The sequence below is a fragment of the Podarcis cretensis genome, assembly GCF_951804945.1.
Source record: "Podarcis cretensis genome assembly, chromosome: 14".
Lineage (NCBI taxonomy): Eukaryota > Metazoa > Chordata > Lepidosauria > Squamata > Lacertidae > Podarcis > Podarcis cretensis.
The window spans coordinates 24,493,099-24,517,028 of record NC_137183.1 but is presented as its reverse complement, the minus strand read 5'-3'; the positions used below and the strand labels follow the sequence as shown (position 1 = coordinate 24,517,028).

The 23,930-nt window shown below is 44.1% G+C and overlaps 1 long non-coding RNA gene across 11 annotated transcripts in view; it reads right to left on the bottom strand.

The window, feature by feature from the left end:
* The window catches only part of LOC307203526, a 65,085-nt gene that overhangs the window by 5,254 nt on the left and 35,901 nt on the right, over positions 1–23,930 (bottom strand). For 3 of the 11 annotated variants that reach the window (XR_013833235.1, XR_013833244.1, XR_013833245.1), the window contains one exon: positions 10,143–13,451. The exons of 2 other annotated variants lie outside the window; for them this stretch is intronic. This is a non-coding gene — a long non-coding RNA (uncharacterized lncRNA). Of the gene's footprint in view, positions 1–10,142; positions 13,452–23,100; positions 23,280–23,930 lie in introns of those variants that run through there. 6 more of the 11 variants (XR_013833236.1, XR_013833239.1, XR_013833237.1 and 3 more) reach the window with 4 other exon arrangements.

Sequence of the window (23,930 nt, the reverse complement as noted above, 5' to 3'; positions counted from 1 at the left end):
ATACCCACCCATCTGTCTAGGTTTCCCCAGGCCCGAACCAATGATAAGAAGGAGATTCTGAGTAAACATTAGGAAGAACTTTTTAGTGGCAAGAGCTGTTCAACAGTGAAATGGACTACCTTGGAAGGTGACAGACACTCCTTCACTGGAGGTTTTTAAACAGAGGTTTAATGGCCATCTGTCAGGGATTCTTTAGCTGTGGTTCCTGCATTGCAAGACGTTTGACTAGATGACCTTGGTGTCTCTTCCAACTCTACAATTCTATTGCTCTACACTGAGGATTGTCTCTTCCTATGTGTACTTACCTGGACCTAGAGATCATCCTCCAAAGCCCTTCTTGGGTGCACCCAGCAAGCAAAGTGTGAGGGGTAACTATTGGAGAAATCCCTTTCAGTGTTAGCTCCCTGGCTGTGAAATATTCTCCCTCGCACCCACTTTGTGGTCTTTTCAGTACCAGGTTGAATGCCTGTTGTTTTGTTTATTTCTCAGGGTCTTTTAAACTCTTCATCTTCCAAACATTGTTTAATGCAGGTCTTGGTGTTGCTGAATTAACTCACCATGAGTGCCTAGGCTCCGTATTTGCCTGTTCCTTTGAGGGTGGAATCTCTTTATATCAGAGAAGGGGACCCTCAGGCTTTGAGGCCAAATGGGGTCCCTGCAAGCCTTTATATCTGACCATTGGAACTCCCTACAGCTCATTTCCACAGGCCACACTCCTCAGTAGAGATGGGGGAGAAAATCAATTCAGTTTGCATTAAAAGGAGAAACTACCAAATGCATTGAAACAAAATGCAATACCGAAACAATATCCTGCACTATTCAAAGTTCACTAAATTTTGCAAGGCAGATCTCCAACCATGTGCATAAATGGGGGGAGGGGGGGTATTGCTTGCAGAAATGTGTCTGTAAGTCAAAAGTGCATACAAAATCTGAAGGTTAGGAAAAATTCTCTCTAAAATGCTGACAAATTTTCATTTTCATGAGGAGAGAGAGAGTCTCCCAGAAGATGGCCACCATAGACTCAGGGCAACAGGTGTCCATGGAGACTGTTGGAGTGGGAGACAGGGAGCCAAAAGTAGGTGGAGCCAGAGCTGATGACAGGCAGGGCCAACTAATTCTAGTTTTGTCCCCATCCTCCTGCTTGTTGAGTTCTACAAGACACATTACTAAGACAGAGGAGGAACCTGTCAGACAGCGCTATCCTCTGCCCTGATTGTAAGTAGGAAGGCAGGCAGGTGGGGGCGGGGCTGAGAACAAGCTTAGGTTAGTGGGCAGTGCCCCATTTGCTATAATGGGCCACCCTCCACTGCCAGGAGGGTCTTGTTCCACAAGGTGGGAGTGCTACTGCCTTTTCCCAATGTTGCTTTTAGCTGCTTTTCCTGCATCCAGAACTGTTGCCTGACTTTATCCCTAAGGCAGAGAAAGAGAGTGCTTTAGGTAGGGGCAGACCAGGTACATCTATTCTACTGTTCTCCTCTGCATATGCACTCTGTCTGGGAAGGAGGGTAGTGTCCCAGGATGAGGCCAGGTGCTTCTTCTTCAGGGGTCAGTTTCAGACACTTCCACCCACAACAATCTGGCCCCCAGGTATCTAATACAATATCCTTCTAAGTCCCATTTTATATATGCCCTATATAGTGTCAATACTAGAAGATGACTTTTTCCAGTTACCACCCTATGCAGGATGCAGTGCCAAATCCAACTGATCCCAGTGTTCTTCCCTGGTTTCCCCAGTTGTGGAATGCCCTCCCCAGCAAGGTGTGCCTGTCTCCATCATCATTAACTTTCAGGAGGAATTTGAAAACATTCCCGTTCACGCTTGCAGTTGGTGACTGTTCTGGCCAGCCCCGTGACCACTGCATGGAATAATGTGGGGGGGGGGGTAACAGAAACTGCTTTTAGATGCTTTTAATTGCAATAGATTTTTGAATGTTTTAAATGTTTTAGAATGCTTTTGCTTTTTGTTGTTTTTAGCTTGTGTTTCTGTTTGCTGCTCTGGGCTCTTTGTGGAGGAAGAGCCAGGTATTAAATAAATAAATGAGATCTACACAGGGCAGGAGGTCTTTCAGAGTCCTTTGACATTAAGCAGGCAGCCTCACTAAGTGGTTTTAGATGCAAGCCAACCCAGAACATATAATTCAGTTACCTATCTTGGTTCTAAAAGTTTTACTGATTTTATCTGTGCTTTAATTATAATTGTCTTACTTATATTTGTTTTTTTTTAGTTTTGTGGCTTTTAGCTGTGTCTTATCTGCAGTTTTATTGTGTACACAGCTTAGAGAGCTGTTTGATTAGGGAGTTTATAAATCTTTCTAAATCAGAATAAATAAATAAAGCATAGCCTGTTACATGCACAAACAAAAAAAAATCAGATGTGGTCCAAAGGGGCCCAGATTCTGCATTCAAATAAGCAATGTGTAGATCTAACACGGTACAGAAAATAACCCCCCACTTCAACCAATAACATCCACAAGTCTTAAGAACATGTGCAGCTGAAGGTAACATGATACCCATCACAAATCAGGACTAAATTCTCTCCCCCACCTCCTTAGAAGAATTCCACATTTGCTGTTCATATTGCAGCAGCCTCTTGGGTTCAGGAACAGAAAGGGGGATTCTCTTCCTCCCTCCCCCGCCCCCAATGACTACTTTTGTTTTCTTTGAGATGGAGCTGTAAGCAGGAGAATTTAAGAGATGCCAGTCATCAGGATGTGACACTGACTCAACGACTTCAAGTGTTTTAACTGACATAATTAATATTTTTAAGGGAGCCACTGACATCATAAGCTCTGTACACAGTCTTTACCTTTTCAACAGGCACAGTTAATGCTCTGTGACAAAGTATATTATTTCTTGCCTGTAATCCATTCATGAAAAGGTCAATCTCTTACCATTATTTTGTCAACGGAGAAGTGTTACCTTTAGGCAACAAGTTAATTTTCAAATTAAAGAAGAAGGAGTTCTTAAACTGTTGGATTTTTTTTTTTAAAAAAAGGCAACAACCCACAACCCTGCTTGTTATTTAATGAACAGTCCTAGGTCGGTGCAGGATTTATGTTTAAGGAAAGCATGTGTTAGGAATATGCAAGAGAAATACACTTTTAAATGCTCAGACGATTTTTAAAAATCTATGGGTGTGGGGAGAAAGCCTTTGAAGAAGTCTCTTAGCTCTAAAGCAAACAGCCTTTATTTAAAATTCCTACTGAGGGCCTCCCCCCATCCCACCTCCCATCCCGGGTTCTTTAATTATTCAGACCTTGGCCACACTGATATTATTACTAGTTTTAGTTGTTTTACTTTTATTTATATCAAAGGTGAGGAACATTTTTCAGCCTGGGGGCCGCATTGCCTTGCTGACAGTCTTTCAGGAGCCACATGCCAGTGGTGTGCAGAATAAAAGACAAAAGTTGGTGGGGCAGAGGAAAAGTGGTAATTGTGACTCTTAGCTTTGTATAGTAGGATACACACACATACTCCCACCTTCATCCAGGTAGAACCAGGATATGTCTGGGAAGGACCCCAAGAGAGAAACAGAGAGACCTGGAGGGGCATATTTGACCCCCTGGGGCTGAGGTTTACCAACTCTGGTTTATACAACTAACACAGCCCTAACCTAACAATGACTCCCTTAAACCAGTAACCTCTATAAGTCTGAAGAACATGTGCAGCAGGAAGTAACATGACACCCAATGTCATGAGTCAACATGCATTGGTTTTGTTCATTTTCAATTGACAGGGGTGTCAGAAACAAAATCCCCTTAGGTTCTCCTTGGCAAAGAGTGAGATCATAGACTTACCTTATAGCCTGGTAATTTCTGGGGGGGTCGCCATCTCCCCAAGAGCGTTTGCCAACAGTGCGTGCATGATGGCCACACCTTATTACAAATCTCTGTGTACAGCCATAAGGGCTATAAAATTGACCAGGAGAGAGGGCGGCACTAAATTCAGCAGCATCAATCTTCGTGCAATGATAGAACAAAGGAAACAATATTTCAGAATCTACAAACCAAGTCTCATGATATGGACATATCTCTGCGTAGCCAATACTGAGCTAAATGAAGCAATAGTCTTGATTTGGTAGAAGGCAACTTCCTACATTACTAGGTTTATTTTATTTGTTAAAATATTTATCAATTGCATAGGAAATACAAGAAGGCAGTGTATAAAAAAAAAATCCACAAAACTGCAATAATATCAGTAAGAACTGGTTGGTAAAGAAAAGAAGAAAAACTGGTTGGTAAAGAAATGATCACGGGTCAAAGGCCAGTCTGAAAAAATACAGATTTTTAAAGAAAGCAGGGATGACTCCTGCTAGCTTTCTATTGACAAGGAGTTCCAAAGGCACACTAAAGGATCAGCTCTTGGTAAAGGTCAACTAACCCTCAGGGACATGGGGGACCGCCCAAAGTGCCCCTTCAAAGAGTCTCAGCAATTGAGGTGGAGCATAAAGAATCAAGTGGTCCTTAAGCTAATTTGGTCCCAAGTTGTTCAGGGCTCTGTGAATTAACACAGCAACCTTGAGCCTGCCCTGGTTCCTAATCCCCAAGAGTTGCACTATATTCAGACTTGGAAACCACAAGTTACACAGTGCTACATCAACGCCCAACACTTCCGGGCAATGCCATGCCCGTCATTTCCCCTTGCTGCCACTGTGACCTGTAGGGTTAGACATTCATCCAGGTGCTTGAAGAGTTAAGCCCTCCTCTTGTGGCGAGCTGGACCGCCCCAGATCCCATGTTCAAAGTGCCCCAGAAGCCTTGCGCCATCTTCATCCAATAACTTGTCTTGTAATTGCTTTACTGATTGCTCATGTCATCGTGTTTTAGTATATATAGCTCACCCCTCCTCGCCCTCCCCTTGCGCTCTCACACAGCCGCCAACAAGCCAGGGGAGCCATTCTTTATTCATTGTAACTCCCCAACTGCCCTGTGTCAGGTTGCGCTCCAGGCCCCTCTGATAAACATCAGCAGATGATTGGACACACACATTCTTAACATGGCTGACCCATGGCATCTTAGGAGGCAACAGGGAACCTGTCATTATGTGTACAATGCTCTTCTTTCTTTCTAGCCTTATCTTTCCGCAGATGAGGCCGAGATTCTTATTAACTCATTAATGACTGAAGATGTCAGTAAAGACAGCGGTGGCAGAGAAGGCAAAGAGGGCTTGCCTTGCTTATTTTAAGTCGGGTTGTAATTAGCAAAGTGTTAACTTCTCTCAAATTGAACAGCTGAAATATTTGAATTTATTTTTTTTAAAGAGCAGCTTGCAAGGACCCAGTGTGGAGCAAACAGGGATATAATTTGCCTGCTCCATCCTGTTTGTTAAGGAAAAGGGGGAAACAAAATATGCAAGGGGAGATTGCAACCTTTTTTAGGGAGTGAGGAAAGAGAGAACACTAGCATATCAAGCTGTGCATAGCTAACTGGCAAGTTTTACCAGAAGGATATCGAGACTAAATTCTTTCTTTATCTTACTGTCCCAGGAATCTAAAATCTTACATAACATTCTATAGCAAATTGTTTGCTCTAAACCTCTTCCGTTTGCTTCCAAGCCTAAAGTTGGAATGTCCCATGGACAGTTTCTTGTTTACTTCCTCTCTCCTCTTCTTCTTATTTATGTGTTTAGTTTTCTTTCCTCTGATCAACACCTTGGAGTTACCAATGGAGCAACCCTGGAGAAAAGTGGTAGGAAAGCAGCTCCCATCTTAAAGCTGCCATTTCATAAATTATTACTACTTGCCATAGATCCTATTAGGCTGCAATCCTAACCACTGGCCAGCACTGGCAGGGCTTTGATGGCAAATGCCATAATTTCACTATGCACTATATCAAGAAGTCCTTTTTGTCAGGCCTGAATTTCCCACCATCCAACTTCACTGCTGGATTCTAGTGCTCTTCCCTCAGTGTTCTATCATTCTTCAGAATGACGCTGGGCACCAGTCCTCAGTGGCTGACTCACCTCCTTTCACTCTGATTGGCTCCAATCAGCACAAAGGGTGAGAAGACTTATTCTCAGTCGCTAAAACCCTCTCCTTTCATGCTGACTGGGCAGCCCTAGCATGCTTGAGACAAGGACCCTGCTGCAGAAATAGTAATGGATCTTTGACCCACCCTGCCACAACTCTGGACAAGCACACCTCTCTTCCTGACCCAGAGACCACCTGTTCCATGAGTTCTACCATTGTGGAAGCATCTTGCTGACCTTGCATGTATTTTTATATAAGCATTCACTGTTTAAAGAGAACTAAGAGCCCATAATCAAGTCAATGGTAGAAGAGCAGAGGGAGAATTCTGATGTCAACGTGAAGAAAGGTACAGAAGCTACTGGAAGATACAGTAAAGAAGCCCATGACAAGTCATGATAAATGGGTCGTTATAAAATTCATGTTTAGGCCGCACCGGTCTGGGGATAATGCCATTCGTCATGGCAACACAAGGGCACTAATGAGCCCTCATTGCATATTCATGGCTGTGGAGTCTGTGTGTGTGTGTGTGACTCTCTGTCCCCCCTCCCCATCCTAAACCAATGCCTAGTAAATATCCTCTACCTCTAAGCTGAAACTCGGCGTTGACTCTCTCTTATTTGTGATGTTGCAGCAATTATACTGTAAAAGTGCTGCCCAAGATTGATTGCTTGGATCTGTGGTTCAATTGTAAATTAGAAATACACATCCTCCCTGGGGATCCACAGCCCCCTATTTGTGATTAAGAAAAAAGCCCCATAATAGACTAATAGCCAAAGTTCCCTCTCTTTTACTTTCAGGCAATTAGCTTGATGAAATGGCCTCTTTCTGTGCGCGCTAGAAGTGTAAACCGATATCATAATGAAGTATATGATGTTTATTCTATTATTTTCACCTTCTTGTGTATGGGGAACGAGGCAATGGTGGGGGGGGGGACAGGGAGAGAGAATGCATAAGTAATAGGCTGCTTTGTGTGGTGACTTTACTAAGAGTAAAGCAAAGATCTTCCTGAAAGAGGCAGGGAGCCTTACTGTGGGTCTTTAAATTAAGCCAATGAGGGTGTAGGTTTCCACTCAGAGACCCTATGTTCTGCTCCAGGAATCCTGTTCTTTTATTTTTTGGAGGAAAGGGTTGAAGGGGGACCTGGAAGTTGAAAACACATCCTTCAAAGAACTTTGCATTAGCTAAACTGGCAGTTCTTCCCACATGAGATGGGCCTCCCAGAGAAAACCCTAGAGGGGCGGAAAGGGTTCCAGATTTGAGAGGGCCCTGGACAATGCATCATCTGGCAGCGCCCATCATAAGAACGTCAAAAGAGCCTGCTGGATCAGTAGCCCATCTAGTCCAACATCCTGTTCTCACAGTGGCCAACCAGATGTCTTTAGGAAATCCACAAGCAGGAACTGAGCATGAGGGCACAGCCGCCATCCCTCCTGTAGTTTCCAGAAACTCGGCTGAGGTTGTCAGTGGGTCTGGTTTGGCTTACCTGGCTGAAAGCAGTGCTGAGTGGCCAGCAATAGGCACATAGGTTCAGGAAATTATAAGGGTGGCTAAATCTGGCCACATGGCACATATTGTAACTCGCTCTACATGGGGCTGCCCTTGAGACTGACCCAAAAACTCCAGCGGGTGCAGAATGCCGCAGCGAGACTCCTTACGGGGTCTTCGCTGCGAGATCACATTCATCCGGTGCTATACCAGCTGCACTGGCTCCCGGTGGAGTACAGGATCAGGTTTAAGGTGCTGGTTTTAACCTTCAAAGTCCTATACGGCCTAGGACCCTCATACCTACGGGACCGCCTCTCCTGGTATGCCCCACAGAGGAACTTACGGCCTTCAAATAAAAACATCTTGAAGGTCCCAGGCCACAGAGAGGTTAGGCTGGCCTCAACTAGAGCCAGGGCTTTTTCAGCTGCGGCTCCAACCTGGTGGAATGCTCTGTCACAAGAGACAAGGGCCCTGCAGGACTTGACATCTTTCCGCAGGGCCTGCAAGACAGAGCTGTTCCGCCAGGCCTTTGGTCAGGGCGCAGCCTGACTCCCTCCTTTGGCAATCTTTACAAAACTTTAGTTTATGGTTGCCATCAATTTTGATTTTAATTAATTTTTATAATGTTTTTATAATGTTGCACTACTTTAGTGTTGTTAGCTGCCCTGAGCCTGGTTTCGGCTGGGGAGGGCGGGATATAAATAAAATTTATTATTATTATTATTATCTTCCTGGTCAGGGGGTGGGGCAATTGAGGAAAAGGCAAGACAAGCCTTGTCAGGGGCCTGACTGCTGGGATCTGGAAATTACCAGAAGATGCTAGTTGCTGGCACCAGCCTTGCTAGGGAGTTCTGAAGAGTGGTGAGATGTAGAGGAGAATCTTCCATTGTCTGCACTGAGCAGACAAGGACAGCAAATTAAAATGCACATGGCAACTGTTTGTTAAGGGTTGTTATGGGTTGTTAGGAGACCCTTATTCCCCACACAAAGCTACAGTTTTCAGAGTGGGTTAAAAATCAACCCTTCTCCCCTGTGAACCCAGAGAATTGTAGTTCTGTGAGGGGAATAGGCATCTCTAAACAACTCTTAACAAACTACAAGTCACAGGATTCTCCATGGTTGTTCAGGTGGTATAATAGTGCTTTAAATGTATGGTGAGGTTCTGACCCTATAAAGATGTTTTCACATATGAAGTCACCTTTTCACCAGTCTCGAAGTGTTGTTTCACACAGAAGGAAAAGCAAAGAGACTGGCTATTTGTAACACAAATAAACATTTTAACCAATGCCGTCTTCGTTTTTAAGTTTTGCATTGCAAACTCCACAGAAGCAGGAGCCTCACTTGTGAAAACTCTCCTTGCTGCATGCCATATTTTTGTGTGTGCGTGTTTTGTATAAACTTGTACATCATTGTCTTTTTGCCTGACAGTCGCAGCATTTAAAATATGTTGGGGGTGACACCATCCTTTCACCTAGTCCAGACATATATTACACAGAGGATGTTCTCATAAACAAGGCGCTGCAGGCTCTGATCTTATCACTTGCCTCTTCCTTCTTTTCAGCTCCATTCAATGACATGCATTTCTGCTAAACTTTGCTCCAGTTTCTGCTCAGGGGGCAGGAAGGGGGAGGAAATCATGCTAGGAGCAGCAAGCTATGCTGCAAATCAGGACGGGCAAGTCAGGTGCTGGAGGAGGCCAGCAGGGCAGCAGGCTTTGCAATGCAGTTTTCTTGCTGGTCCGAGCTAAATAAATAAATGAGGCCTTTTTGTAGGATATGTGATCTTAGGAAGCAGACATACTATATCTGCCCATTGTTCCATCTACCTTAAGGACAGGGAACCTCATGACCAGAGACTGAATGTGGCCCTCCAGACCTCTCTCCCTGGCCCCCAAGAATCTCCCCAGGCCACACCCCTTTCTACCCCAACACTCTTCTTGAGCATTTTTGGCTTGGCTGGAATGTGCCACTGAAGTCTAATCAGGCCTCTTGCTTGCCTGGACGGAGGGCAGTGTGTGACTGTGTGTGTAGAAATTAACTTGCTGAACAGATATACCAGTAACACCTGTTATTCCCCTCGCTTTTGTTTCTGGCTCCACCCACCCACCCACTCCCCAGTTTAAAAAAAAAAAAAGTTTGCCTAGAAGTGAAAATGGCCCCCAGGCTGGGAAATGTTCTGGATGCTTGATTGAGCTTGATAACAGTAAGATTTAGCATTGGTGCAGCACTTCTAAGGCTTCAAAGCACTTGCTATGCATGGTCTTCTTGTAATCCTTGCCTCTTCAGACAGTGATAAGGAACCAGTCACCCTGCAGGAGCATAATTGGGTTAGACTGATGGGAGTTGGAGTCCACTCAATATCTGGAGGCCCACAGGCACCCAAACACTGTCGCATGTAAAGTCTGTATTATCTCCCTGCAGCACACATTACAAATGGTGGGGGGCGGTGTCAGAGACCAGGAGAGAGGAGCTTCTGAGAGGGTTTGTGGCAGAGGCAAGACTTGAATCAGGGTCTTCCTCTTTCATAACCCAGCTTCCAGCTTCTTAGTCACTACACTGTAGTGGCTCAATGTTATGCCAGCTCAACATTGTCTTCGCTGATGCCAGGGAATGTTACCTGTGCCATCTAGAAACTTAACCTGGGGTATTTTGAGTGAAAAACATGTGTGCTACCACTGAACTATGAGATCTTCCTCAACTCTACCACTTGAGACTCTTTAAAAGTGGGAGAAGCCAGAGATCTAGTCTTGGGACTGTCTGCATGATTGTCCACTGATGTTTGGACCCTCCCCTTGTCTAGAGCCAACAGATCAGATTCCTCACTGGCCATCCTTCAGTGAACACCACTTGATTCCATCTCTTTCTGACCTCTCAGTACCACTGCAATGCCCACTCTAAGTGCTTTCCAGCTCCAATCGAACTGCCAGTGAATATCCACACAATCACTTGCATGATGGATTTTGTTATCCGATGAGTTTATTGCCAAGCATGTTGTGTGTTTGTAGTACTAAAAGTGTGCTGAATATTCTACGGTTTCTACACAATGATTTTGTATTCTATACAATTATTTTGCAGATGTACTATGATGCCTTTCCCCAAAAAAAAGAAGCCACATTTTTTTATCCTCTTTGTTGTGCTACCACTGAACTATGGCCCCTTCTCTGTTGGTTGCAGTTTTGCAGAAATAATCTATTGAAAGTTAGTGGTCCCAGTGCTTAATCAAAGGACACATGCCAAGCTATGACTCTGGATTTAGTTCTTTCACACTGATTGGCTGAAAAGCTGTGATGTCACAGAAGCCATTGGCATGTTTGCAGATCAGCTGCAGTGAGAGAGGAGGTGAGGCTGAATTTTACAGACTGATTTGGTCTAACCAGCTAGTTTTTTTGGTTGGAGTTCAACTATATTTTTAAAAGCGATATATATGTGAGGGAAGTGGCACATTCTTACTTTTTTATTCGGGCAATTTGCACAATGCTTTTCGTTTTCTCTAGCAATATAACAGTTTTTAAAAGCAGATGTTAGCAACCTTTTTTTCCCTCCTAGTGGCAGCAACCAAGCTTTGCCAAAAGTTAATTCCTTACAATGAAATTAATCCCAGAGGTGTAAATATCTTCAAGATCTGCCAGGTCTTTTAAGATGTGCCAATGGCAAGATCAGGCAATTAGAACCGTTCTTCATAAGTGCTGGAGCCTTACAACATTAATAGATCATTTTAATGGGGGCAATTTTTAAAATTTGTATTTAATTTGCATGATTACGATGCTGAGTATGCTGCGGACAGCTGAGTCAGAGGGAGAGTTATTGCAGCTATAGTCATTGTGCATTGGATTCAAGGATCTGGGACAGAAGTCTAAAACTGGGCACTCTTGCATCTTCTTGGCTATATGAACATTTTAAAGAAAGTACTTTCCAACTAATGTATGACTGAAATCATGGATGCCAGAAGTAATCCCTTACATGGAACTGTCCTGGTCCATCTCGGCCAATAGTTTGTTGAGCAGCTGCAGCTGTCCAGGATTTCAAGCAGAGAGAGATCTTCCTCAACTCTACCACTTGAGACTCTTTAAAAGTGGGAGAAGCCAGAGATCTAGTCTTGGGACTGTCTGCATGATTGTCCACTGATGTTTGGACCCTCCCCTTGTCTAGAGCCAACAGATCAGATTCCTCACTGGCCATCCTTCAGTGAACACCACTTGATTCCATCTCTTTCTGACCTCTCAGTACCACTGCAATGCCCACTCTAAGTGCTTTCCAGCTCCAATCGAACTGCCAGTGAATATCCACACAATCACTTGCATGATGGATTTTGTTATCCGATGAGTTAATTGCCAAGCATGTTGTGTGTTTGTAGTACTAAAAGTGTGCTGAATATTCTACGGTTTCTACACAATGATTTTGTATTCTATACAATTATTTTGCAGATGTACTATGATGCCTTTCCCCAAAAAAAAGAAGCCACATTTTTTTATCCTCTTTGTTGTGGCCATTTCCCCTGGCTGTTGTTCTGTGGCTATTTCCCCTCTCATTGCTGCATCTTTCACCTACTTGGAGTAGTCATATAAGTGATTCCAACCAATCAGGGAACACAGGGTAAAGAGAACGTTACTGTGCCACAAAGCCAATGGGACTTAGCAGTGTGGCAAATAAAGTCATTTGGGGGCAAAAACAAATGTGGGGAATACAGATGAATGTGGGGTGGTGTGTGTGTGTGTGTGTTGCAAATGATGCCCCAAAAAATCATTACGAAAAAGAGCTGTGCATTCTTGAAATGTTCCCTAAAAATGTGGCTAGTGCCAAAATACTCAGAATTCAGCCCCCAGCAGCATTAACACATGCCTTTGGGTTTTGTTTTTTTCCTTTTTTTCCCTCTTCCTTTTTGCCTGAAAACCTTTCCAAAAATAAGACTAATTGTTCAGAATAATAATCTTTCAACAGTAGCTCATAATCCTGCCCATGTCTCTCCATTTCATTCTTGTTCATGTAAAATGTGGTCTACAGAGAACACGGACTTCAAAACATTCCTGGCTTCCTTATGCAATCCCACGTCCCCCATTTCTTTGCTGCACTAGGTGCAAATATTGGGATCCTTCTAATACTGAGAAGGAAAATATCACATCTCTTTCCCCACCCCTTCCTTCCCCCCTTCCTCATTGAATTTATTTTGCTTACATTTTCACAGCCCAAGGAAACAGAATGCATTTTTTTTCTAATATTCCCAATGTAATGGAATTTGTTAGGATGAAACATGAGAACTTTGAACAACGAATTTGCAGTGTCGCTTCCCCCCGGAGGAAATGCCATTTCTGCTGTCTGTAACCGCTTTCATCTCATACAAGATTGTTTGACTTCTGCCACACTTTCTCAGCTCTCCAGCCAAGGATTCTTTGCCTTCCTCTCCATCTCCTTTCTAGTATGAGCTGCTGTTTTTCATTTCCACCACCCCTCCCCCCCTAAAAAATAAAACCATTCTGAAGAGGATTAGAAATACGAGCTCTTCAGGCCATGCGCACCGTATCTTTGAGGAAATTCTCCAAGGAGATGTGTGTGTTTTCAAGTTGCTGGAGTGGGAATCCCATTTGATAATGGAAAAGTGCTCCAAGGTATGAATTGTGCCTCTGATGTTCCTCAACATGCACGTCTGAAGTCCGTAGCCACTGAACTTTCTTAAGGCTGGGGTTTTTGAAATTTGTTTTTCTATCCATCTTGCCAGACAAAATTTCCAGGTCTGGGGATGCAGACAAGCAGTGATTTGTTTTGGTTTTCCTCCTCTGAGAAGTGGCTTCAGAAGTCATAATGGGACGTGTAAGTTATCGCTTGGGGGGGGGGAATTTAAGTGCAAGGGGCCATTCAAAAATCAGACTCCCGCTCCACTTGCAGTCCAAAGCGATACAGTTCAAGAAGACTTTTGCCACTGCTTCTGCTGTTTCGGTGAACTAACATCATTGTCCTTGCCAGAACCTCAGTGAAGAATGTTGATCTGTTCTCTGTCGAAGAAGCTGCAAAAGAATTGTGCCCTTTAAAGAGAGAAACAAGCCCCAAATGCATGGGGCAACTTTCTAAAAACCAAACCAGTCTTCCTGAGCATGTTAAAATTTTCCCTCTCCCCTTCCTCAGTTTTGTTTCAGATATATGCAGGTCTTTTGCAAAGCTCCAACTCAATGTTACCTTAATACATGAGCTTGCACATTGCCTGCTGTATCAGGCCAAAGGCCCATCTAGTACAGCTTCCTGTTCCCCACAGTGGCCAATCAGATGCCTCTGGGAAACCAACAGGGAAGGAACGAGCACAACAGTCCTCTTCCTAATGTTGATCCCCAGAATCTGGTATTCAAAGGGAGGTGGACTGATGGACTGATTCAACATAAGGCAGTTTCCTATCCCTTGAATCTGCCTCCCCATGAGGGCTTTACTTGAGGGTGGGCAAATCTGCTTCTCTTTGTTTCTCTCAGATTCTCATTTTTTCTGGTCTTTAGTTCAGTTCTCCACATTAGTTAGCAATTTTTAAAAAATTATGAAAATTCACAAGCATTTTAATGTGAATTTTTCTCACTATACATTTTTTCATATGACATTTTGCCTAATGGACCCATTTTTATGGAACATGTTTTTCCTAATACTTTTTATTTCCCCCAACAGAATGCATTTTTATGTTATTTTCACTAATATAGGCACTCCTTACCTTAATACGGTGATACCTTGGTTCTTGAACTTAATCCGTTCCGAGAGTCCATTTGACTCCCAAAACCATTTGAAAACCAAGGCACAGCTTCTGATTGGCTGCAGGAGCTTCCTGCACTCAAGGGGAAGCCGTGTCAGACATCCAGCTTCTGAAAAACGTTCGCAAACCAGAACACTTACTTCCAGGTTTGCGGTGTTTTGTTTGGGAGCCAAGCTGTTCGGGTACCAAGGTACCGCTGTATATGCATTATTGTGCCCATGACTTGACAGGAGAACTGCATTGCAAAATTCAGAGCTGTGCAGATTTCAAAAGATAGCTGTGTTTCAGTTCATACGTGTGAATTGTGTGCATTCAACTTTAAATGCATACTCCATCCCCAGTTGCAGTACATAAGAACTTTGCTGCCAGATCAGACTGAAGGCCCATTTAATCCAACATCCTGTTCTCACAAGGGCCAAGCAAGTGCATACTGAAAGACCAGAAGCAGGACCTGAGAGCAACAGGATTCTCCCCTCCTGCAATTTGCAGAAACTGGTGTACAGAGGCATACTGCCTTCATCAATGGAGGTAGAGCATAGCCATTGTGCCTAATATCCATGGAAAGCCATATTCTCCATGAATTTGTCTAATCCTCTTTTAAAGCCTCTCCCTTTTTTTCCCTTCCTTCTTTCCTCTTCCCCTTGCAACTGCCAAATTTAAGCCTTTTTCTTGTTGCTTAGGTTGCTATATATATGGGACGTGGGTGGTGCTGTGGGTTAAACCACAGAGCCTAGAGCTTGCTGATCAGAAGGTCGTGGTTTGAATCCCCGTGACAGGGTGAGCTCCCATTGCTCGGTCCCTGCTCCTGCCAACCTAGCAGTTCGAAAGCATGTCAAAGTGCAGGTAGATAAATAGGTACCACTCTGGCGGGAAGGTAAATGGCGTTTCCGTGCGCTGCTCTGGTTTGCCAGAAGTGGCTTAGTCATGCTGGCCACGTGACCCGGAAGCTGTCTGCAGTCAAACGCCGGCTCCCTCAGCCAATAAAGCGAGATGAGCGCTGCAACCCCAGAGTCGGTCACGACTGGACCTAATGGTCAGGGGTCCCTTTACTTTTACCTATGTCGCTATCTAAATCATTACGTGCTGATAGAGCTATATGAACAATGAGCAATTGTGAACTATGAACCAACAGTCTATAAAGTGTGTGCTTTGTATACAGAAAGTTCCAGGTTCAACACCTGACATCTCCATGTAGGGATGGGAAGACCCCTGTCTAAAACACTGAGGAGCATCTACCCATCAGGGTAGACCAGGGCCAGGGAACCTCCAGACTACAGGCCTAAGCAGCCCACCAAGTCTTCCTCTGTGCCCTTCCAGCCTTTGACTTGATGATCCAGGGGCAGGACAGTCAATGGGATAGAGCAAACATTCAACAACTAGCATACATAGTCAAGCTGGGACAAAGCACTTTTGATGCCTGTTGCACAGGCTGCACTGGCCAGAGAAACCTCTCTGTCTGGCCCAGCACTATGATGGAGATGTGTATTGTACACCCTCTGCTCAACAGGAAGATGGGTGCCTCTGTGTGTGTGCACCTGTGGCAACTGCATGTGGGCGACGGAGCCAAGATATTCTGATGCAATTGGCCAAAGATTCTGGGCAGATACACCAGGCCGGTGCAGCAGCCACTGCAATGACTGGGCTCTCTGCTAGTAAACAGCAGTTCTTGAAACAGGCAGCTTCCAGTGCCCTTCAACTCTTTCCTTGCACCGCCTCTGGGGGTCTGCTTTGTCAACGGACCTGGTGTTACCATGCCGTCACTCTTCCAGGCAGCCATAGACAGAGATTTATCCCTGACTTACCAAGGGTGAATGTCGACTGTGCTGTTTTAAGCTGTAATGGTGATTAAATCATAGAACATTCGCTATTGTGTGTCCCTCTGATTTTTATCTCCATCCTTTTCACATTTCTATTCACTAAGCGAAGGCATGAGGCTTAATGCAGTATTTCTGAAAGGTCCCTGGACAGATTTAGTGCTGGAAAGGAATATATATAGACAGCTGGAATGAGGTACCCTGTTTTTACTACAGCGAATGCCTTGTATTTTAATATGCTCTTCTAGCCAATGCTAAAATGCCTTCCTGGCATGTTCCTCCTAAGGTCATTTGTGTTATTTGGAGGTTTCAGACTTCCTAGATTTTGGCAGCACACTCCCTGGGATTTGGTAGATCAATAATGGAATTACAAATCCCTGTTTGCTGTTGTGCATGCTACCTTTCTACACACACACAAAGGTGTAAAGGTGTAGAATTACCTGCTTTCCTTCAAAAGCAAAGACAATGATCTAGTCCTCATGGAGAAAAGACGTGGATTGAATCTGCAAGCAGTCACTGTATTTGGGGAGGTGCCACTGGGTCAGGAATAGAACTGAGTTATCATGCCTTATTGTATATGCTTTTCAGTCAGGTGGCACACAGAGGAGTATGGGAGTCAGCCCAAGAACAGGAAGACTCCAGTTCAATGCAGTTTAAATAGCTGACCAAATAGTTCTTAATGAGAGAAGAAGAAGCTCTGATTCAATAAAAAAACAAAACATTCTTGCTGCAAAGTCAATCCAGAACAGCCTTCTGATTCGGACAATGACCAGTCAGATACTACTTAGTACAAGGGTGACCAAGGGGGCTACCCTCCATATGATGCTGAAAGAAAGCACCCACCCTCCTTGACCACTGGCCAGGCTGGCTGTGTCTGATTGGAGTTGTGGTCCAACGACATCCCTTGTTGCCTTTCTCCAATCTCCAGTATTCAGTAGCATGCAAAGTGGCATGCTTTGATTCAGTGCTTTGAACATCATGCCTAATAGGTGGCTTTTCCTCTATACTATTCTGGATCAGCCAATGGTCTCACACAGTAGAAGGCCGCTTTCTACTGCAACAAGGACCATAGCATACAGAAGGTCCCGGGTTTAATCCCAAGCATCCCCAAGTAGAGCTGGGAGAGTCCCTGTTCCTGAAACCCTGGAGAGCTGCTATCAGTCGGTATTGCTGATGGAACAATGTTCTAACTTATTATAAAGCAATTTTGTGTGATCCTATGTTCCTATCCCATTTTTGTTCATCAGACCTCTACAGTTCTATGATTCTGTGACCTCAAAGTGGTATACACGGGAGAGGTCCCTAGGTAGTCTCCCATCCGTGGAGACTTGAGACCCAAAGTAACCTTAGCTTCAGCAAAGTGAAGCCGATATGATGGATGCAGCGTTCTGTGATGTCATCATTACTGACAAAATAAATAAATAAAATGGACGTTAGTTCAGCCAGCCTTTTTAAGGATTCAGCCTGACCCAAGACCCAGATGAGCACTTTCCCAACTGCTATGAACCCCTGGGGCAAACCAAACCCCAACAGTTGTAAGCTATCACCACACCATATTCTCCAACTTGCAGCAGAGGAAAATTTGGATGCTTATCCTTTGTGGTCGTGCTCCCATGCACATCACAAGACTCATGCAAGCGCACAACATCACAAAATGTGCATCTTTCAAGGCTGAGCTCGCACAGGAGTCAAAACAGGACATCCCAGGATCCAGACAGAAGCTGGAATGTCTTCTGTAATTCTAGGATGTCCCATTCACAGCAGGACAGTTGAAGCACATGCTACACCTGTTATCTATCCATACAAACTGATCCATGAGATTATCAGGCTGTATTTTGGATGTCTCCAAGGTCTCAGGGAGCAAAGACTAAATAACCATTCTCTGCTTCTCAAGGCCTTAGGCTGAATTAGCCAAATAGCACAGCAACCATTCTGACCAAAGAGATTCAAGACACTGGTCTTAGAACCAAGGCTTTGCCTGGATTGTCCCTGGGTCTGACTCGGTATAAGGTGCCTTCCTTTTTTACTAAAGGTAGCCCAAGAAATTGATAAGTGTGGTAGGAATGAGGAACTGAATCGTCTTACTTGGACATCTGCTGCTATATGAACAGTACATTACGATGGAAAACTCCAAAGTTGAGGTTTTCTCCATCAAATCAACATTACAGACTTATAATGCATTCTTTAATTAGATGTCGCTATTAACTGGACTGTTGCGTGATTTAAATCTGGATGTTAATCTCCGTCATTCTACGCTGCCATAGTTTTTATGACATCGAGCGAGTGACTCCTTTATGTAGTAATCTATCTGAAAACCACCTTATTCCCCCCTCTTTCTTTTTTTAGAAGAATAAAGGACATGAGATTGAAATGAAAGCTTTTCTGAGTCCGTCCATTAGTAATTTTCTGCTTAGTATTTGAAAAATGGCTCGTTTTAATTGCTTCACAGAGGAGAAAGCTATCAAAGCTAATGCTCTTTCTTTCCAAACTTTTGTAATTATTTCTCTTGGACTCTTATTTGAAATGGCTTGAAAATATTTTCATTAAAATGTAGATTTTTCCCCCACCCTTCTCTCTCTCTCTCCTCTCTCTCTCTCTGTCTGTATGTCTGTCTGTCTCTCTTTCAAATGGGCTTCGATTCCCCAGTGCTTACCCACCCACTCCACCCCCACTTTTTCTTTGTTTGGCTACTAGCTTTTAACTATGTATAGATGAAATCCAACATTTGAAAATAGGAATGAGGGGACATGTCATTAGCATTGCTAATATTGACTGGAATTTTATCAGGTTTGGATTTCATATCAAACTGCACGGTTTCCAAGGAAAACAATGTTTATGGGAATGTTCTCTCATTCCTGCCACTCCCTGTCTACTCTCCACCCAAAAAAAGAAAAATTCTGAAGATTCACTCAAATAGTTTGACCCTTGTGTTTTCCCTCTTGAACTTTGTGAAGTCAATCTAATCCAGTACAGTGGTACCTCGGGTTACATACGCTTCGGGTTACAGACTCCGCTAACCCAGAAATAGTACCTCAGGTTAAGAACTTTGCTTCAGGATGAGAACAGAAATCGTGCACCAACGGGGCAGCAGCAGCAGGAGGCCCCATTAGCTAAAGTGGTGCTTCAGGTTAAGAATAGTTTCATGTTAAGTACGGACCTCCAGAACGAATTGAGTACTTAACCTGAGGTACCACTGTATCTTCTTTTCCACTGGGGCCAGCCATATTCTGCTTTGAATCATTGGAACATAAGAAGCTGCTTTATACTGAATCAGACCATTGATCCATCTAGTTCAGTATTGTCCACACTGACTAGCAAGAGCTCTCCAGGTATTCAGGCAGGGCACCTTTCCCAGGCCTATCTGAGACGTGCAGGGGGTTGAACGTGGGACCAAATAAGGTGCTCTATCACTGAATCACCTCCTATTGTTGCTCCCTAGCAAATGGCATTCAGAGGCCTCTGAACCTGAAGGTAGCCTCTCAGTAGCTTATTTAGTAGCTTCTCCTCCATGAATCAAAGGCTGTATCTCAGTGGAAGAGCAGGTGCTTTGCATGCAGAATATTATATACTTATTTTAGATCCCACCTTTCTCACAAGGGCAGGGTCACAGCATCGATTAAAGGCAGCTCACAGCATCGATTAAAACACATGCATCAACGTAATTATTTTTTTAATTAAAAGCAAAATTTTAAAGGGAAAAAAATCAATTTGAATGTTCCTGATATGAGAAGGTTCAAGTTATGGGCATGGTCTCACAGAGACCAAGTTGTCCCCACCACTATTCTCCTGGAAATCCCCTAGATTCTCTTTCCCTCTCTCCTCTTCCACACGCCACTCAAGCCTTGTAGGGCAACTAGAGGGTCCGCTATGGGTTGCCATAAGAAGAGGGAAAAAAGAGAGGACTGAATAAAGCACACATATTTGCATACAATTTACATATGTATAGTAATAGATGCAAAAATAGAAATAATTGCTATCTACTGAAAGCTGCAGTGTATCTCACCCTAGTGGGGAATACTGCACCAACATGACTGGTGCACTTGTTCAGTTTGAGGGCCTGAAGCTTTCTGTTGTCTGCCCTCCCTTCTTATAGCTCTTTGCCTTTAAGCCAAACCCTCCAAGTGTCCCTGTTTTCCAGGGATGTCCCTTATTTAGAGAAGCTGTCCCAGTTTCTGACTGGATCCTGGAATGTCCCGCTTTTCCTTAGGATGTCCCTATTTTGATTGGAGGGTATGGAGTTATCCAACCCCTGAACCATCTGAAGGCAATCCTGTATAGGAAAGGGGTTTTTTAATGTTTAACGTATTGTTATGTTTTTATATATGTTGGAAGCTGCCCAGAGTGCTGGGGCAACCCAATGAGATGTTGTTGTTGTTGTTTAGTCGTTTAGTCGTGTCCGACTCTTCGTGACCCCATGGACCAGAGAACGCCAGGCACCTCTGTCCTCCACTGCCTCCCAATGAGATGTGTAGGGGTATAAATAGTAAAATTATCATTATGGAATGGGATATCTCTATTTCATCTGAGAAATGTTGGAGTGTATGCTTTAAGCTAGTTTTAGACCAGACAGCCCTTTAAATAGAGGACTCCTTCAAACAGAGGGCTGTCCTCTGTAAAGTAGGAGACAGGGGCATCTTAAACCCAACCCTTCAAGCTGGGATGCCTCTACTCTAGGCTTGAGAGGGCCCTAAACAACATGCCCTCTAGTTGACTCCTTCCACTGGTGACAGAGCCACAGTTGGCAAAGGCAAGTCACCAGTTTAAATTTCCCACAATGCTCTGGTGCAGCATCTTTCAACAAGCCTCTCTACCGGCCCCTCAGCACTCTCCTAGACCACACCTCCTACTGGCCCTGCTTCTGGAATGTGTCCTTGTATTGGAGTAAATGCCTTGTGCTTCCTGGATGGAGGATACAGAAGGGAGTGTCAAAACTAACCTACAGTGCAAATTTTGCATTAATTGCTCTCCCTCCCTTTGCCTCTAGCCCTGCCAACCACTCTAGCCCTGCCAACCACTGGCATGTGTGGCCCCTGGAAGGTTGCTCAGAAAGCAGTGTGGCCCTCAGACTGAAAAGCTTCCCCAGCTCTGGCCTCCACCATGTATGAATCTGTGTTTCTGTTCCCCACCCCTAACATTTGGTAAATGGTCAGTGATCCAAGCTATTCTTTCTCTCTCTCTCTCTCTCTCTCTCTCTCTCTCCCTCCCCCTCTCTCTCTCTCTTATGTTCCTTTCAAACCCTCCTACTCCAATTTGACTGGTGTGAGAGGCAGTAGCATCACATGTACACAATGTCTCCCCCCCCCCAAGCAAGGCAATGAATGAGAAAGAAAGAAAGAACGGAAGAACGGAAGAACGGAAGAACGAAAGAACGAAAGAACGAAAGAAAGAAAGAAAGAAAGAAAGAAAGAAAGAAAGAAAGAAAGAAAGAGCCCCCAGGCCTGGTCTGCACCACTGCTCCCCTACCCTCTGAAGCCATTATGAACAAGCCTCACTAATTATAACTCCATGGCTAGATGCCCTCCTAAGGCTGTTGTGCTCAGCAGATATGCCTCCTGAAGGAGATATGAGTGAGCTCAGGTAATTCAGAACAGGGAATGCATTTGGGCAGAGGGGGGAGTATGTTATGTCGCTGCTTTTTTTTTTTTTTAATTATCAAGAACACATTTTTGGCCCTTAAGTGTCCTACTGCACCGGCGACATCATCCCAGCAGCCATTTTTCTAGTGTTTTCCTTCAGAGACAGCTGTTGCAGATAAGCATCTACAATTATAGATTCCGTTTCCTTTATATATATTTATAAAAAGACGACTGGAAGGAAGAAAGGGAAAGGCTTGGTTTGCTTCTCTATATGGCTGGCAGGTGTTTATTTTACTGCAATGTGTGCTTAGGGGATACCCCAGTAAACTGAGGAACAATCAACATCAACACGCTCTTTGGTCTTATTCCTTCTACTAACTTTGACGTTGTTGTTGAAATGCCTTTACTCATTATTAGGGGGCTCCTTTGTCTAGCTCGCAGGTGAGCAGTCTGCAGGCCACACGTGGCCTGCTTAGGCCTTCCCTAAAGCCCAGAAGGGATGTAAGGAGGCAATGATTTCAGTCCCATCCTGTGTTTGTCACAACCAGAGCCTTTTCCATTCTGCTACACTTCAGCTTATGCTGAAACATATGCTATTCATCTCACTAGTTCCTATGGCTGGATTTTGCCAACAAGAAAAACAACATCGTTTTTAGTGGAAGACGAAATGCAGCAGAATGGAAACACTGCTACATGTGACATATACCAGGTGGAAGGAAAATGATGCCTTATACTATCCCTGTTGTAAGAGGGAGGTAACAACAGGCTGAGGAGAAGAAGAGAAGAAGAAGAGTTTGGATTTGATATCCCGCTTTATCACTACCCAAAGGAGTCTCAAAGCGGCTAACATTCTCCTTTCCCTTCCTCCCCCACAAGAACCACTCTGTGAGGTGACTGGGGCTGAGAGACTTCAGAGAAGTGTGACTAGCCCAAGGTCACCCAGCAGCTGCATGTGGAGGAGCGGAGACACGAACCCAGTTCCCCAGTTTACGTGACTACCGCACTTAACCACTACACCACACCTCAAAATGTGTGGGTGTCAAAATGCCTTTAGGGAGGGGGAAGAACCCAAAAGGATGAAGGATGCTTCCAGGCTGCCAATATATTTGGGTGGAATTCAGTCACATAGCAGTAAATTCAGGCTGTGCCATTTACTAGACTTTGAGCCCAGCTCAACAACCTGTTGTCATAGTAGCCAACCAGAAGCCTGTAGGAAACTCACAAGCCAGGAGCTGAGCACAAGAGCAATCTTCTCCCCTCTATGCCTCCAAAGCATTGCTGCCTCTTCCTATTCAGGAACTCCACTAAAAAGTCTATGGGTTTTAGCTGAGAAACTGGTATATTAAAAACATTGGTGGGTTTAAAAAAACCAAAACCAGTCACAATTCATAGTGTTAATGAATAGATGCATCGACTGGCAAACCAACTTTTCCGGGCTGCAAAAACAAAACAATCCCTCCATCTGAATAAAAAAACCATGTTTCCTAGCTAATATTTACACAAGCTCGTTCTTGCCCACAATGGCAAAGTCACTCACTTGGTTTTCTTCAATCTATTCTTCACCGCCCTCCTGGTAACATTTTCATTGTCAGCCCTGAGTTACTGTTTAATCCATGATCGCTTGATAAATGGAGTTCAATTGGAATACCTGTGTTAATTAAACCAAAGATGGAAGAGACAGCTTTCATTTCTTGCTGATAATTTTCTACGGCTTTGCTACAGCAGAGAGAGAGAGAGAAATATGAGGACTTTCTACATCCTTTTACCAAAATGGGGGGGGGGGAGACCCAGGAGTATTCAATAACACCTTCATATGATAATGCTTGCAATTGTTCAATATTCCTGGCTAATTCCTACACAGTCCTTTCGCCCTTTGCAAGTTAGAATTGCTGTTTCATGTCATGAAAAACATTTCCTGTGAGAATGTAGAGGAATTTCCAAAGATGTAATAGGTGAACAATGGACCCTATTTCACTGCAGAATATCTGCTTTGCGTGCAGAAGGTCCAAGGTTCAACCCCTGGCATCCCCCAGTAGGGCAGGGAGTGTCCCTTGCCTGAAACCCTGGAGAGCCCATGCCAGTCGGTGTAGACAGTACTGGAGATAGATGGACCAATTGTCTGACTCGGGGATTATGAGAGTTGTAGTCCAACTACATCTGAGGGATGCATCACGTAGCTCTATACACATTCCTCTGCCAACAGCACATACACTAATGTGCTTAGTTCAGCCAAAACAGAACCACATCTCGGTCCATTTATTCCAGGTACTCTGATTCTCAGCTTATTTGTTACAAGTAAACGAACTTCCTAAATATAACCGGGCCCTCCTATCTTGATCTCTTGCTAATTTTAGCATAACATTGCAA